Genomic DNA, 16,781 nt, shown 5'->3' on the forward strand with positions numbered 1-16,781 from the left:
GCAGGAGACTCCTATGCGGATCCGCATAGGAGTCGCCAAACCCGCGTAACTGTCACATCCGTGTTGGCGCCGCCCAGAGGACCCGTGTCGGATCCGCGAATGCGGATCCGATGCGCCTTTAACTGTTGGAAGTACACCAAGAGCTGAGACGATCATGTAAGTTGAGCTATGATTTATTATTGATTCATTATTATTATTTATTATTTGATTTATTTATTTGATTATTTATTGATATATTGCGGATCCTGAGTGGACCCGTGTCTGATCCGCGAACGCGGACGCGCCAACACGTTGAAAGCCTAGAGCAGAGACGATCATATCAGTTGAGGTTTTCTTTGCTGGAACACGGTTGCGTTACGTAAGTATGATTTATTATTGATTTTGATTTATTTATGTGTGACCGGCACTAGGTGACCGGCACTAGGATTACTTGTGTATGACAACGCCACTCTCTTTAAAGGGGAGAGACCCTGGACTACACGCAGTGTGACTAATCTACAGCAACCACTCCCCACTCAGGTTAATACCTATTAGGGCAAGGACAAGCAGAGGCTCTTGAAGTTGTACAAAAATAAAGTTTATTTTAACAATATCCCCTCAACAATAAAATCAATACTTTTGTATTTGATAAGGCTGATACCTAGAGTTGGACACACACATAACCAGGTGAATACTGTTATGTATTTAAAGGTTCGAAGGCACTGCACACTTCAAAGACACTGCACACTTAAAAAACACTGCACACTTAAAAGTTCAAAGGCACTGCACACTTAAACAGCTCAAAACACTGTATACTTATAGGTTCGAAGGCACTGCACACTTCCAGAGCAAACATTAAATTCTACGACACCATGGAAAGGTGGATGGTCACAACTATCAAGGTAAGCGCAACAAAACAAAAATGGAGACACTAATTATAAGGATTTCTGGGAGGAGAGAACAGTGGCTGCCCTGCCGACGTGTGTCGCCAGTTCAGCCTGCTTTGAGCTAAGCTGTAGCGCATCCAGGTAATACAGTAGATTGACTGGGACAGCTAATGCTGCTTGTCATAAAGTGCTGATGATTAATATCTTAAACTGCTACGAGGTAAGGCCTACAGGTACGAGGTACCATGCAGTTTAACCCTCATGGCACCAACCGACACACTAAGAATGCAAGGAGAGGTAAATAATCTCTTTTCTTCTCAGACCTGCGACGCCGGCAACAGGAGCATGGACGAGGGTGAGCTACGAGAACAAACGTGGACTTGCAAAGTCCCGCGAGATCCTAGTCTCATGTACTGTGAGGCTGCTGTTGCTAGGTTCCCCACCTGGTGACCTGGGTCCTAGCGTCCCATATGTTACATACACCCCCACTTTAAAAGGTCGCCGTCCCGGTGACATAACTCACTTTACTTAGCAGGAACATTAGTCTCGTGGCCTGTGTGCTAAAGGGTCTGGGGGCCGTTGGGCTAGGGGTTGGGGTAGACGGAATGGGTTTGAATGCTGCCCAGCTGTGGTTCGGTGGGAGCGTCGTATCATCTCTGGTCCCAACAAGAACTGGAGGGCTGTTTCTGGCCCTTCAGGAGAGGGTGGATTGCTCTCTGGGAGACCTTCAGGTTCTTCCATGGACACAAGGCCAGTCTCTGGGGGCTGGGGGTCTGGGGCTGGCTCCTGTTCGGCAATAGAGCTAACGTTACAGGGGTAGCTGATGAAACCTGACAGAAGGCTGCTGTTGCTGTCCTCATCCTCGCTAGCGTTTCCTAAGGGGGGGGTTTCATCCCTCTTTCTGGGGGGAGGGGGGGCCACTAGTGGTTCTGAGACCAGCACGCCTCTCTCAGTGATTGGTCTTAGTTCAGAGCGATGAACAGTTTTCTGCTGTTCTGGGTTGGATCGGGACTGGATCTTGTATACTGTACCGACATTATCCAGGCATTTCACCACTTGGTAGACTGTTGATTCCCAGACATCTTGGATTTTTCTACGTCCTAGTACATGGTTCTTCCGATAGACCAGAGTGCCAACTGGAAGGATGGCTGTGGTTGTTGGAGGTTGGCGCTGCTCTCTGGCTGTGGCAGCTGCCTCCAAATGCTTTTTAGCTGCCACATACACAGAAGCCAAGTGATCTTGATGCTTGGTGACCCAGTCATCTGGTGTGATTGAAGCTGGCTCCTCATCCGCTTGCCCCAGTAGTAGGTCAACAGGTAGCTGGGGTTTCTGACCAAACATCAGTTCGTATGGTGAATGACCTGTTGACTGGTGGACTGTTGTATTGTAAGCAAACACCAACTGGGGGAGCAATTGAGGCCATTTTCGCTTTTTCTCTCCTGGGAGGCAGCGCAGAAGATCAAAAAGGGTTCGATTAAACCTCTCGCATTGTCCATTTCCCTCTGGGTGGTAAGGGGTCGTCCTGCTTTTTGCAATCCCATACAGCTGGCAAAGGCGTTTGAGTAGTTCACCTTCAAAGTTGCGGCCTTGGTCCGAATGAATTCTTTTAGGCACTCCATAGGTGTAAAACCATTTTTCCGTGAGGATTTTAACAACAGTATGGGCCTTCTGGTCCGATGTTGGATATGCTTGAGTGAATTTGGAGAAAACGTCGGTCACGACCAAGACATGCTCTCTCCCATCACTGGCTCTTTCCAAGGTGGTAAAGTCAATGGCAACAACCTCTAAAGGTTTGGAGGCCATCAGATGTCCCATGAATGTCCGGACTGAGGGCCGCACTGCTTTGGCAATGATGCAACGTTCACACTCTTTGCACCACTGGTCAATGTCTGAACGCATATTTGGCCAGTAGCATCTTTCTCTGACCAAGGCTGTCGTCCTTTCTGCCCCCTGGTGGCCGTGATTGTCATGTAAACTGGTCAGTACTTCTGCTTGTAGTGCTTTTGGTAATAGCAGCTGGTGAACTGTCTGTCGGCTTGGGGGCATCTGTACCTCTCTGTAAAGCACATTGCCCTTTTCCTTGATTCTCCTCCATTGTCGGACAAGCTCCAAAACCTGGTTGGGTTCTCTAGACCGTTCTGCTCTGTCTGGGGGGCGTCCTCTCCTCCAGTAGGGGAGAAATGCTTTGACCACTGGGTCTGTGGCTTGCAGGGCCTGCAGATCAGCCTTCTCCCGCACCGGAGCTGCGTCCACTGCCATGACGTTACCAGTGAGCTGTGGTTGTGTGGGAGAGTACTTTTTGGAGCCAGTCGTTTGTGATGGAATGTTAAAACCAGGCACGATGTCAGAAATGGAATGTACGGCTGGGGTGTTCGGTTGACGGGAAAGGGCATCAGCATTACGGTTGGCTGCTCCGGGGCGGTATTTAATGTCAAAGTTGAAACTGGCCAATTCGGATGCCCACCGTTGCTCTACAGCTGCTAGCTTGGCCGTCTGGAGGTAGCTCAGGGGGTTGTTGTCTGTGTACACGGTGAAAGCCGTCCCCAGAAGGTATTCCCTGAACTTTTCTGTGATGGCCCACTTCAAAGCAAGGAATTCTAATTTCATGGAGCTGTAGTTTGACATGTTTCGTTCACTTGGTCTAAGCCCCCGGCTGGCAAATGCGATTGGCCGACGGGCTCCATCCTGTTCTTGAGCAAGTACTGCACCCAGGCCCTGGTGGCTGGCATCCACTTCTAGGATAAAGGGCTTCTTGAAGTCCGCGTAGCCAAGGACAGGAGTAGTGACAAGCTTGTTTTTAAGTGTCTGAAATGCTTTTTCACATGACTCACTCCACTGTCCTTCCAACTTGGCACTGACCTTTGACCTTGGTTTTTTCTTGCTTCCTTCTAGCTCTCCAACCAGTCGATGAAGCGGGGCTGCATGCTTTGCGAACCCTTCTACAAAACGCCTGTAGAAGGAGGCAAAACCCAAGAAGCCGCGTAATTCAGTGACGGTGGATGGGCGCTTCCACTCTGCCACTGCCCTGGTCTTCTCTGGGTCGGTTGCCACACCGGCAGGGGAGATGATATGACCAAGGTATCGCACCTCCCGCTGAAAAAAATGGCATTTAGACATCTTCAGTTTCAGGTTATGCTGCTGGAGCCGACTCAGGACCATCTCCAACCGCTGCAGGTGTTGACTGAAGGATGTGGAGAAAATTATGATATCGTCCAAATACAGCAGCAATGACTGAAAACTCTGATCTCCGAAGATACGTTCCATTAGGCGCTGGAAAGTTCCTGGCGCATTACAAAGTCCAAATGGCATTCTGTTGAACTCGAAGAGGCCAAACGGGGTGCAGAATGCCGTCTTCTCTTTGTCTCTCTCTGACATTGGCACCTGGTTGTATCCACTTGCCAAGTCGAGCGTTGAGAACCATTTGGCACCAGTAAGAGCATCCAAAGATTCTTCAATGCGCGGCAGCGGATATGCGTCTTTCCTCGTCTTGGCGTTGAGTTGTCGATAATCGACACACAGCCGGATGTCACCACACTTTTTCTGGACAACTACGATGGGGGAGGAGTAAGGGCTGGAGCTCACTCTCACAATCCCTCGCTGTAACAGTTCTTGTATGTGGGACTTGACCAGTGAAAATTGAGATGGGGGGAGACGGCGGTACCGCTGGCGAACAGGGACGTCATCCATCAATGGGATCTCGTGGTAAATCAGGTCAGTACAGCCCAAATCCCCATCATCCAGGCTGAATGCATCTCGGTACTTTGTCAGCAAACTCTTGGCTGCTTGTGCATCATTAACAGGGAGATCGGGCCAATTCAGTTCACTCAGGCCAGGGAGGGGGTGGGGGGAAGAGGCCTCTACTGCCGTAGACTGGATGAATACCACCTGTCGGCCTTCGTCCTGTGTCTGCTCCTCCACCTGTACAGCCTGGGAAGAGGAATGTAGATCGGCCAAATGTAACGTCCCCAACACTGTTTTTGACCTCAGCCACTGGTCTTCCTCACCAACATTAACAACAGGGATGTTGACAGTTCCTCTGGAAACAGTGAGGAGGGCGCTAGATATGAGCAGGTTCATGGGTAACCGACCTTTTCCATAGGGCAGAGGCTCCAGCAATACAGTACCAAGGGCTGGGCCTGGGCCTTGGTTGCAGGTGGCCTGGACAAACTGTAGGGAGCCCGCTGGTATCCGGATTGCCGGTCCCGGTGGTGTCACAGCCTCCCCTACATGGCCGGTCTGCAAGAGGCGTTCTATCTGTTGGTACTCTGACAATGCACGCCCCCATTCCCTCTCAGCTTGTTTTACTAGAGGAGAAGAAAAGAGATTGTCACCATGTTCCCTGAATAATACAGAGTAACAGCCACTGATAATGTTCATTCCCAACAGACCAGGTACTACAGTTTTCCTTTGTTGGGAAGCTGGATCAGGAGGGTCTTTTACCACCAGGATGCCCATCTGTGGAAGGGTGGTGCCGAGGACTTCAACATCTAACTCCACATACCCCAAATATGGAATATCTAATCCATTAGCTGCTGTTAATTTGAGCCAGGTACAAGATTTCAGTTGCTCATTTGTTTGTGGCATCAGATACTGTTCAAAGAAAGCCTGTGTTACAGTAGTTACCATTGATCCAGTATCAAGTAAGGACGGCACCTCCACCCCCCCTACTCTGATCTTTACTACTGGGCAGCGTCCAATTAGCCGGGATGCCAGACTCGCCTGTTTAGAACCCACAAATCCCCCTTCTGGTATCGGGTTCCCAACACCAGAGGGCGCTAGTTTTCCTGCTGCTCCACTGCATTCACTCTTGCTCCCACCCATTGGCCCCGTCCCCGTGATCCCACCCCCCCAGGGAGCCCACCCATTTCAACCCGACAAAATCTAGCAATATGACCTGCCTTGTGACACCGCATGCATATTGGTTTTCCATCTGGCTGGAACTGGTATTGTTTTGGCCTGCTGCTGCTGGGGGGATCCTGGGGGCTTGTATAATTAGGGGCAGTGGACGAAGAGCCTAAGTGTTTAAGAATGGCATCTAGCTGTACTTGCTGTTTACGTAAACACTCCTTCAATTCTGCCAGCTCATCACTGGGCCTAGCAGCAATAGCGTTGGTGTCGACATCACCTTGACCTAATCCTGAAGCATTTGAATCACAGGAGTATGCTCGTGCTCTTTGTCCACAAGCAGTGGGCCCTCGCTTTTCCCATTTGATAGCTGCATTACGTACATCTTTGAAGGAATAGTTAGGATGTTGCCGAACCAAGTGGGCCAATTCACGCTGTAATTTGGTGTCACGTACGTTTTCAATGAATGTGTCGCGAATCACCAAATCTGAATTTGAAACCCCCCTTGGATCTTTACTTTCAAGTAGTTCCATCAAATGCAACAAAGCATGGGAAAACTCACGTATGGACTCATTATCCTGTTGCCGGCGTTGAAAAAATTGTCTCTGTAAGCTCACATATGTTTGATCACACCCAAAATTATCAAACAGTATTGTGAAAATAGCCTCTGGTGTGGCTCTATCAGTTGGAGAGCTAAATTTTACCTCCCGCTTAGCTTCCCCATCTAGCAGATCACAAAGAAATGTTGCTTGTTCAACCTGTGTGTGCTGCACAGACAGTGACTTTTTTGCTTCTTCTACCCAGTCTTCTACAGTTAACCCATCCTGAGCTATATCTCCTGAAAACCGTGGACATTTCCTCTCTCTTGGTGCATACATGTACACCCGCCCCGTTGAATCACTACTGACATTATTAGTTACTACACGGCTAGATGGCCCAGGGGCCTCTACATTTACTGTTCCGTTTCCCCCATCTTTGAGTCTATTATTTTCTGCTTTTAGTTGCTGAACAAGTTCAGTCAAGGCTCTGATTTGTTCCTCTGATTCAGACATTTTAATTGACTCTCAAAAAAAACAAAAAAAAAAACACACCCAACAATCAATTCTTGGACATGGGTAAGCGAACCCCCCCCAAGAATAATGTCTTTGTCCACTGTGTTTGTAAAACGCTGGTGGTTCGGCGTTGCAGCTAGAGGGCGGTGTTGCAGCTAGAGTGCGGTGGATGTCCTCTTGGGCAACCACTGTCCTCCTCCTCCACCCCCAACCTTTGCTACCTTAGTGCCTCCAAATAAATAAAAAATAAAAAAAAAAAACACACAAAAAAAAAAAAAAAAAAGCCTCCGCTAATCCTGCCGTCAACGCCAAATGTGACCGGCACTAGGATTACTTGTGTATGACAACGCCACTCTCTTTAAAGGGGAGAGACCCTGGACTACACGCAGTGTGACTAATCTACAGCAACCACTCCCCACTCAGGTTAATACCTATTAGGGCAAGGACAAGCAGAGGCTCTTGAAGTTGTACAAAAATAAAGTTTATTTTAACAATATCCCCTCAACAATAAAATCAATACTTTTGTATTTGATAAGGCTGATACCTAGAGTTGGACACACACATAACCAGGTGAATACTGTTATGTATTTAAAGGTTCGAAGGCACTGCACACTTCAAAGACACTGCACACTTAAAAAACACTGCACACTTAAAAGTTCAAAGGCACTGCACACTTAAACAGCTCAAAACACTGTATACTTATAGGTTCGAAGGCACTGCACACTTCCAGAGCAAACATTAAATTCTACGACACCATGGAAAGGTGGATGGTCACAACTATCAAGGTAAGCGCAACAAAACAAAAATGGAGACACTAATTATAAGGATTTCTGGGAGGAGAGAACAGTGGCTGCCCTGCCGACGTGTGTCGCCAGTTCAGCCTGCTTTGAGCTAAGCTGTAGCGCATCCAGGTAATACAGTAGATTGACTGGGACAGCTAATGCTGCTTGTCATAAAGTGCTGATGATTAATATCTTAAACTGCTACGAGGTAAGGCCTACAGGTACGAGGTACCATGCAGTTTAACCCTCATGGCACCAACCGACACACTAAGAATGCAAGGAGAGGTAAATAATCTCTTTTCTTCTCAGACCTGCGACGCCGGCAACAGGAGCATGGACGAGGGTGAGCTACGAGAACAAACGTGGACTTGCAAAGTCCCGCGAGATCCTAGTCTCATGTACTGTGAGGCTGCTGTTGCTAGGTTCCCCACCTGGTGACCTGGGTCCTAGCGTCCCATATGTTACATATGTAATTATTTATTGACGACATTCACAATAAACATTGGCCTTTGTGTTTTTTTAATCATCATTTACGTATGATTGTAATGACGTTGTTTGATATTAGGACTAGCAGTAAGCCTAAATCATTTTTCAGTTAGGCTATCATTTTTTGCAACAGGCTAGCTAGCTAGTAGGCTAGTTAGTTAGCAGGCTAGTTAGCTGAGAGGCGATTATCATGTCAGTCTGTAGCCTATTTGATTTAAAATGGAATAGTAATTTCGGCAGAATATGTTATGGTAGTTAAGTTATCCTTCATTGTCCCTTTTTGGGGGAAATTCTTTCGCTGCTTTTGACTCATCCGGGAGCCGGTGAACACACACACATACACTCAGATTAAAAAAACACACATTGTTATTTGGTCTGGCCTGGTCTGTTTTAATGTGTCGCTGTTATGTAAGGAATAATGTATAAAACGCCGGTCATAATCGGGAAAATAAACCCAGACAGGGCGAACCGGACACCGACGCGAAGCGGAGGTGTCTTGCTTCGCCCTGAAGGGGCTTATTTTCGATAATGACTGGCGACGTTCTATACATTATCCCGTTTATTACATGGCTATTTGCCAAAACGAAAAAAATAATTTCACACGGTGTGTCTTTTTACAATCTGTTACCAGCATTCGTAGTGTTGATTAGCAGAGAAATAGCCTAGCAACCGAGTACTCGTTGTGCCCTCAAGAAAATTGCCCCGATGCAGGCCAAGTGGCCTTGCCCTCATATCACGAAATTCCAGGCATGTGTACCATACAAATAGATTGCAGCAAGTTAACATTTTGGCAAGTTTGGTCTCATGTGTAGTGGTTATCTGCCATCCTCTTTATAATGAAAATTTGCCATTTTAATCACTTTAAGTCGGTTCACACAACTAATGGGTATTTGCGCCTGTTTCTGATTTCCTATGCTACTGTATGGAACTTGTTCCCCATCTTCTATTTTGTGTCTTATGCAGCATCTGGATTTGATTGTTGCCCATTGACTGTTCGCTTAATCAAGTAAGATACTTTCTGGTTTCGTAAAATGTAATGTTCCTTACACATTTTCTAGCAGTTGGATGCTTTTCTAGCTGTTAAATGGCTTAAATCAAGTGAAGGGATACGGTTCATACAACTAATGGCTATTCGCGCCTGTTTCTGATTTCTTATGCTACTGTATGGAACTTGGTCCCCATCTTCTATTTTGTGTGTTCTGCAGCATCTGGATTTGACTGTTGCCCATCCCCTACAATTGCCTCTGCTGGGTTCGCTTCCTCAAGTAAGATACTTTCTGGTTCGTTAAAATGTAATGTTGCTTACACATTTTCTAGCACTTGGAGCACTTGGCCATATAACAAATAATGATACTACTACTGCTACTACTACAACTACTAATAATAACTACACAATGCATTTCCTGCAGAAAATAGCTACAAATAGCTAATGTTATCAAGTTTGAATACATTTGAGGTAAAATATAGAATAGTTGTGCTGTTCTGTTGGCAATTTCCAGCTGAACTATAGACTAAAAACCTTTCAATCAACCAAAAACCCACCCAATCGTCTTATACAGTTTTAATTTATCCAATAATACCGGCTGCGGTTGTTCAGCTAGTTCTATTTGCCGTTTATTGCTTCATTTTCGAAATGTTTCAAGGTGCTTGCTCCAGTAGTCTTCTCCTTGCTGCTACAGTAGGCCCAAAACAAAAGACTTGGTTAATCGAAGCACTTTGCATGTTTGCATGCCTAACAGTTGACATTAATGCACCCTGTTCACCAAATGTGTGCATTCTTCTTAAAGTTAGTAAAAATCTATTACATAAAATCTGTCTGTTTGATTACAGGTGCTGTGAGGAAAAACTTGGCGACACGGTCAGCCACGGACGCGGAGGTCACCAAAAACGCCTACACGCGGAGGTCACCAAAAAATCAGGTGGTTCAACCTGGCGGCGGATCGGGCGGCGAGGAGACGTGTCCCTCCTCCACCCATTAATAATTAAACAATCTTTTGGTTGAACTTCTTGTACTTCTTCCACCAGTTATTCATTTTCTGATATTTTAGCTGTATATAGCGCAGCATTTCATGTTGTAGCCTAATAGATAACATTTTATGTTTGCACTATAGGCATGTCTATGCCTATAAAGCACTAAATTAGGCTTTGACCACAAAATGTTGTAAAGTAGCCTAGCCAACGTAGACTACTTAACAACAGAATAGGCTATAACCTATTTTTTTCCATAAATGTAAAGGTCAATTTTATATTTCTATTGAGTAGTGATTACTTTTGTACAGTAAATTGATGTCTTGACTTGAACCTTTTCTGTTATTATGCCTATTGACAATATTGTTAGGTTAAAAATACAAGGCAATGCATATTTAAACTTATGCCTATATTGCTGTAGTAGCCTAGGCTAGGCCTAGTGATAGTTTTTAGTTTTATCCTATAGTTTAGTTTCTCCTATTTTATCCTACAGCAAGAACAGAAGGGATATTGAAAATAAGAAACGGGTCCAAAACGGACCCGGGCCAGATGAGCCAGGATCTTTATGAGTCCGTTGCGGATCCGCGGCGGATGTCTGTATACATTTGCGGGTCCAAAACGGACCCGCCACGGAGGTAAGGTTTTGACCGCGGATCCGGAGCGGATGCAGCACGGAGCCACTGCGGATCCGCGATCCGCCTTCGTAGCGGATCCGTCACTGAGGGCAAGTGGACGCCGATACGGGTCCGTTTCGCGGGTCCGTTCCGGAAGCCGCAATACCTCCGCGGCGGATGCCCCGCGGAGTCCTTTTGCTGTGTGGGAGGCTTCGTGTCTCAGAGACGAACCTTGAACTGAGACAGGAGACAGGATTCGTTCAATAAGAACGTTTTCCCCGAGGTTTCGAGCTGATTTACAATGCTTAAAGAGTTTGACGCTGAGGTAAGCCGGGAAAGCATGGTTGCTAGTTCGGATGCACGGGGCGAACATTGGACGTATCAGGAGTTGAACGGAGTTCGTTGTACCCTGAGCCTGAGGTCTTCACGGGCTTTTAGGTTATCGCGTGAAGCTGTCCATTAAAAAGAGAAAAATTACTGATGAATCAAACGACCCAAGAAGATTATCTGATAAGAGGAGAGAGGCTACGAGAGTAAACATTTTTGCGGCATTCCAAAGATGGAGAGCTTCGCGAGGATCTGGACTACAGAGAGACGCCAATCTCATGTTTTCGACTAGAAAGGTAAGAACTATTTGGCTCAGTTTATAGGAATCAGTACTTACAACAGTAATAATAGCATACTTTATATTATTTTGATGATACTGTTGGAAACTAAATATCCTCAACGTCGATAATATAACAATATTATATAACACAATGTTAGTCATAATAACGATAATCCTCGTGTTTTTACGAATCTCTACCGTTAATATATAATTGAACGTCTCTTATTTGTCCCTATGTGATAATGTGAATGTTACACGTTTTATAAAATTTGTACCCTTAAACCTAATGTAGGCTATCAATCCATGATCCTGTGTGGATTTCAGTCATTCATACTGTATGATATAAATCCAGACAAACGGTGGGTGGTGATACAAACCGGGTAAGTTAAAAAAAAAAAAATGCAATGGTTTCATATGGTTACATATTGTGGCGAGCAGCACGGGAAGGACGAGACGGGAGCCCAGGTTGAACAATTATGCAGTTCCGTGCCCCATACACCGCATGACTACAGACTGCCTTTATTAACCACCCGAACGTAACAGAAACACGGGACACCTGACCAACACACACAACACTCTCACTAATGGTCCCGATCACACAACAATGGAACAACACACAATTAACACACAACATCCCGAACCATTAGCCCCAACAACAGAACAAATCAACAAAACCCCCTTTGTCAACTGACTACCCCAACTCCCAGAATCCCCCGCGGCTCCGGAACATGGCGCCCACACCCGTGGTCGCCACAATATTCTATCTTTGCATTAGTTAGAGGGAAATACTAAAGCCAATCTCGGATTTAGTGCGGTAGCGATCTACAGCGTTGATAAACCATGACCGTATTCAGGGTCAGGTTCTACCACAGCCTCCACCATAAAACCATTCAGGGACTCACCATCAGATAGGTAAGCAATTCTTGCTGTACCGCTTGCTGTTTTCCCTGTCAACAGTTTTCACATGTCAACAGAAGCAGTTACAAAACTCGTGAGATACAGAGAAGACATGATCAGCTGACAATATTTATGTGGCTACATTAATACAATGTAGCCACATAAATATTGTCAGTTGATACATCGTCCTCTCTCCCAATACTCTTGTATACTTTGGCCAATTCCGTATGCTGCAAACAGAATACATTGTGTATGTATCTCCTCTGATCCTTTTCAATAATGTATAATATTGCCCAACAACCACCAGAGTCAGTACCTTTGCTTTATACAAAATAAAATAAAAGTATAATACACCTATATGGTATGGTATCATATCTGCAATTATCTGCAGATTGAATATAATTCTTCATTTGAAAAGTAGAAAATAACTGTTTGTGGCATTTTTACATGTATCCACTAGATCAGTGGTTCCCAACCTTTTTTGACCAGTGTACCCCTTGAGCTGGTTTCCATGTTAAAAGTACCCCCTCTCTCATGTGGATTATTCGCCTTAATGTGTACTTATATTTAATCTTTTGTCTTTATATCTAACTCAACTGCTCATTTAAATAATACCATATACAATTATTGTGAGTGGAAAAAAAATACCTTTTAGTCAGTTTAATGAGACACTTGTAGTGAGTGTTACATAATTCACCTACAGTATTTTGTTATGTGTTGTTCTTTACACTGTGTTAGGCATGTCTTTTACTGTCTCTGTGTTTCAGGGATCGCTGTCCCTTTAAGGATTACGAGCTTCTCATGAAGCGGAGCCCGATGCGGCATATGTTCTCTTGCAGCACGTTTTGATTCCTGTTTTCAAAAACTAAATAAATGAGTCACACAACTGTGTGCTCAACGTGCGAAATTGTATCCTTCATTTAATGCAATTTCCACACACTTGCGCTTGCTTGTCTTTCAAAAGCTTTGACAGTTCTGGGGGCAGTGTGGCAACAACCGCCACCAAGCTGCTCTCCACATGCAGTCTGTTTCTCTGCTTGGTTTTGATGTGAGTCAGGGCTGAGAAGGTCACTTCACACATGTAAGTTGATCTAAAAGGCAATAGTTAATTTAATGCACATTTCCCCTGCTCAGGATATTCCTTTTCAACTTCACACCAAAACTCAGTCAGTGACTTTTCAGCATGTGCCATTTTTTGCACACGATCAAAGGACAAATCTACCAGGTTTTCCTGCAGTCTGGCAGGAAGGCTGCTGCTGCCCTAAGTCCCTCTGAAGGGGTTCCTCACCCAGTCCAGTTGCTCTGACTTTTCGTCAATGTCATGGAAGTACTGGTTGAAGTCAGCTTTGAGTTTGGAGAGATGCATTCTCATGATTTTGACTAAATAATTTTTTTCAGCATCAGTGGTGGCAAGATGGGTAACAACCAGTGGAAAACAGCTCACATCTCCATTGTCACATTTCTTCTCCCACAAGGTGACTTTATGTATGAATCCATTCACTTTGTCATACATGTTAAGTATGTGTGAGTCCTTGCCTTGAAGTGACAGGTTGAGTTCATTCAGCTTGGAGAAGACATCGGCAAGATATGCAAGGCGTGCAACCCAGCCTGTGTTCTCAAAAACAACCGCAAGAGGGTGCAATTGCTCTTTCAAGAAAGCAGACACTTTGGCGCGAAGTTCGAAAAGCCTCCGTAGGGTTTTGCCGCGAGACAATCAGCGAATGTCCGTGTGAAGCAGCAGCTGATCGTGCTCCGCCCCGTTGTCTTGACAAAGACTGAAACAATCGGTGATTCATAGGCCGGGACTGAATGTAATTAATCACCTTAACTGCGTCATCCATAACAGCACTTAACTCAGGGCTCATCCTTTTGCTTGCAAGAGCCTCCCGGTGGATAATACAGTGATTCCACTTGATTTCGGGATTCATCATCATGACACGCCCATGCAGCCCATGCACTTTCCCTGTCATTGCATTACAGATGTGACTGCATGACTTCCATTCCAGATTGTTATCTTTAAAAAAGCTGTCAATCAACTGAAATATTTCCTCGCCGGTTGTCTGTCCCGTCAGCTTCTTGCAAAATAGAATATGCTCACGTATGTCCGACTCTTCTTTATAGCGCACAAAGGCCAAGAGCTGAGCCTCCCCACTCACATCGTCATTTCATCTAACTGCAAAGCGAACTGACCTGCTCTGTTCATTTTATTGAACACCTGCTTAACAATATTAGTGGCCAAATCATCGATCCGACGACTGACTGTGTTGTTTGATAATGGAACGGTTTTCAGCGCATCTGCTGCTTTCTTGTCCAGCATAGTTTCAACCAAAAGTATAGCGGCAGGGAGAATCAGATCTTCGGCAATTGAATGTGTTTTTTTTACTGAGCCACAAGTAATGACACAGAATAGGAGGCCTCCAATGCTTTGCTTGACACATTTGCTGCTTTCTTTAGTGTAGTCTGACTTGACTTGAATTCAGACATTTTTTGTTTGAAGAAGTCCTCGGTCTTACCTACATTTCCCGCGGGTTTGGTGCTCTGGTGCCGCTGCAGATGGGCTGGTTTCATTGAATTATTTGACAGGACTTCACCGCCAAAAAAGCACTGAGGCTGAGGTGGATCAGACGATGTACAATTAAATCCATGCAAAATGTATTTCTCGTTGTACTGCCGGTGTTTGGTGGTGTTCTCTTTATTCCTTTTTTCACTTGGCTCCTCTGTGCCCGCATCCGGGGCGACGGTAGCAGCAGCGGTAGCTGGACGTTTACTCCTGCCTAGCCATGCATCCATGTTTACAGTCGGTTTGCAGCTAAAGTTACATAGCTTCGCGCGCAACCGCAGCAAGAACGTGAACCTTTTTAAAGCGCAAACGTGAACTACAGACGTCTGATGCATAGGTCTGATGTCGCCACTTTTGAAATAATGTGCATTGTAGTGTTACAATCACTGAGGAAGAACTGTTAATCGCGGATGCGAAAATAGACTTATGGGCTTATTAAAATTCATAATATATATATATATATTTTTGGATGCTGTAGGCCAATTCATAATCTTTCTGCGTACCCCCTGCAATACCCTCACGTACCCATAGGGCTCCGCGTACCCCCGGTTGGGAATCACTGCACTAGATGGTAACCTTGTGTCATAACTTCATGGGCCGATATTTTTTTCTATGTTTCACGTGTGTTCACAATTGAAACTGGCCATATAAGCTAAAGCTTCCACTATACAGGACCACCTAAGGGTTGATAATAAATCTGGATCAATAATGATGGGCTCCAAATAAATCCCATTCAACAAATAAATGTAGCACACTTACACAAGTGTAGTTTATTAATGTCTGAATAAATAACAACTGAAATACATGGTTCATTGGCCGCTAATGAAATCAGGCCATAGCCTGTTTGTTGTGTTAGCTCCCTTATCTGGCTAAGCCAATCACTCAGATCTCCAACCCTTTAACACCCACCTCATACGCTGTTGGGCTGCACTAGATTAAGATTAATGCGCTACATCCAACAGTGGTCCTATTCAGTACAAAGGGTCTAACTGCCACACTATAGTTGGTCCTTTTAGAATTATGATATTTTTTTTAATTTGAATTTGTGTGGCTTATCAAGGCAGACGCTTATAAAGGAGTTACGCTTCCCCCTGTCCATTTGTATTTGGCAATCACAGATGTCAGATCAGGTTCTGATAAGCTATAATAAAATCACAATGGATATTTGCACAGGTGATAACCCAACACAGGTGTGCTCATCAAATGATGTGACTCCAAATTAGCGTTGTTGTATCCATGTTGTTTGTTTTCATGTTCTTATTTTTCTCGCTCTAAATGCCGTACACAGCGCAATGGAAGCAACTCGAAACTGTTTCAGTTGACCGGGATTGTTACGATATGGGAACGACTCTCATTCTCCTGTACTATAATATGGGAGGGCTGTCCAGATAGCAATACTATAAATATGTATCTCAAGGTTCTGATGTCTTTGTAGGTTTGAGGAAAAATGAAGGGCTCATCACCCTTCTCTGATTGCTTTTTGATTTAAAATCTCCAATATTTTACTGTTATAGCAGGGCTATTTGGTTATAGACTGCTTTGGTCTGTGAATGAACCCTCTTTGCTGATACACTTCATTTAGTTATAAAGCCTACAGGTTTATTTCATTCTAAGCAACAAGATGGCTCACAATATACATTAAACAGACATACATACAGACATCGTATCATTTCTTGGGAGGTATGGGCAAATTCAAGTCTACCATATGGGCTATCTATCTGGGCACGTACCCCGGGGCATCTGACCCCGAAAGGTTCCTCCGCGATGAGAAAAAAAAACTTCTCCAAATATGATAGAAAACTTGACTATGGCTCTTGATTACTATCCCGCCAGTTGGGAAAATGAAGGATGATCTGTATTTCATACAGTCCATTTCACAGCCACACCAGGGATCGGCTTCTCACGCATCAACAGTGAACTCCTCGGCTATAAGGAAAGCTCTCAAATTGTTACGCTGTTACAATTTTATTAAAATGTCGATTAAAGATCAAATGAGAGATATTATTTAACAGAATGTTATCAATATATGAAAATATGGTGAGAATATACAAATTCAGTAGATTTTGTGTGACAATATAAAATAGAATAAAAATTAAGGCCCTGA

This window comes from Pollachius pollachius (genome assembly GCF_949987615.1).
Source record: "Pollachius pollachius genome assembly, chromosome: 1".
NCBI classification, from domain to species: domain Eukaryota; kingdom Metazoa; phylum Chordata; class Actinopteri; order Gadiformes; family Gadidae; genus Pollachius; species Pollachius pollachius.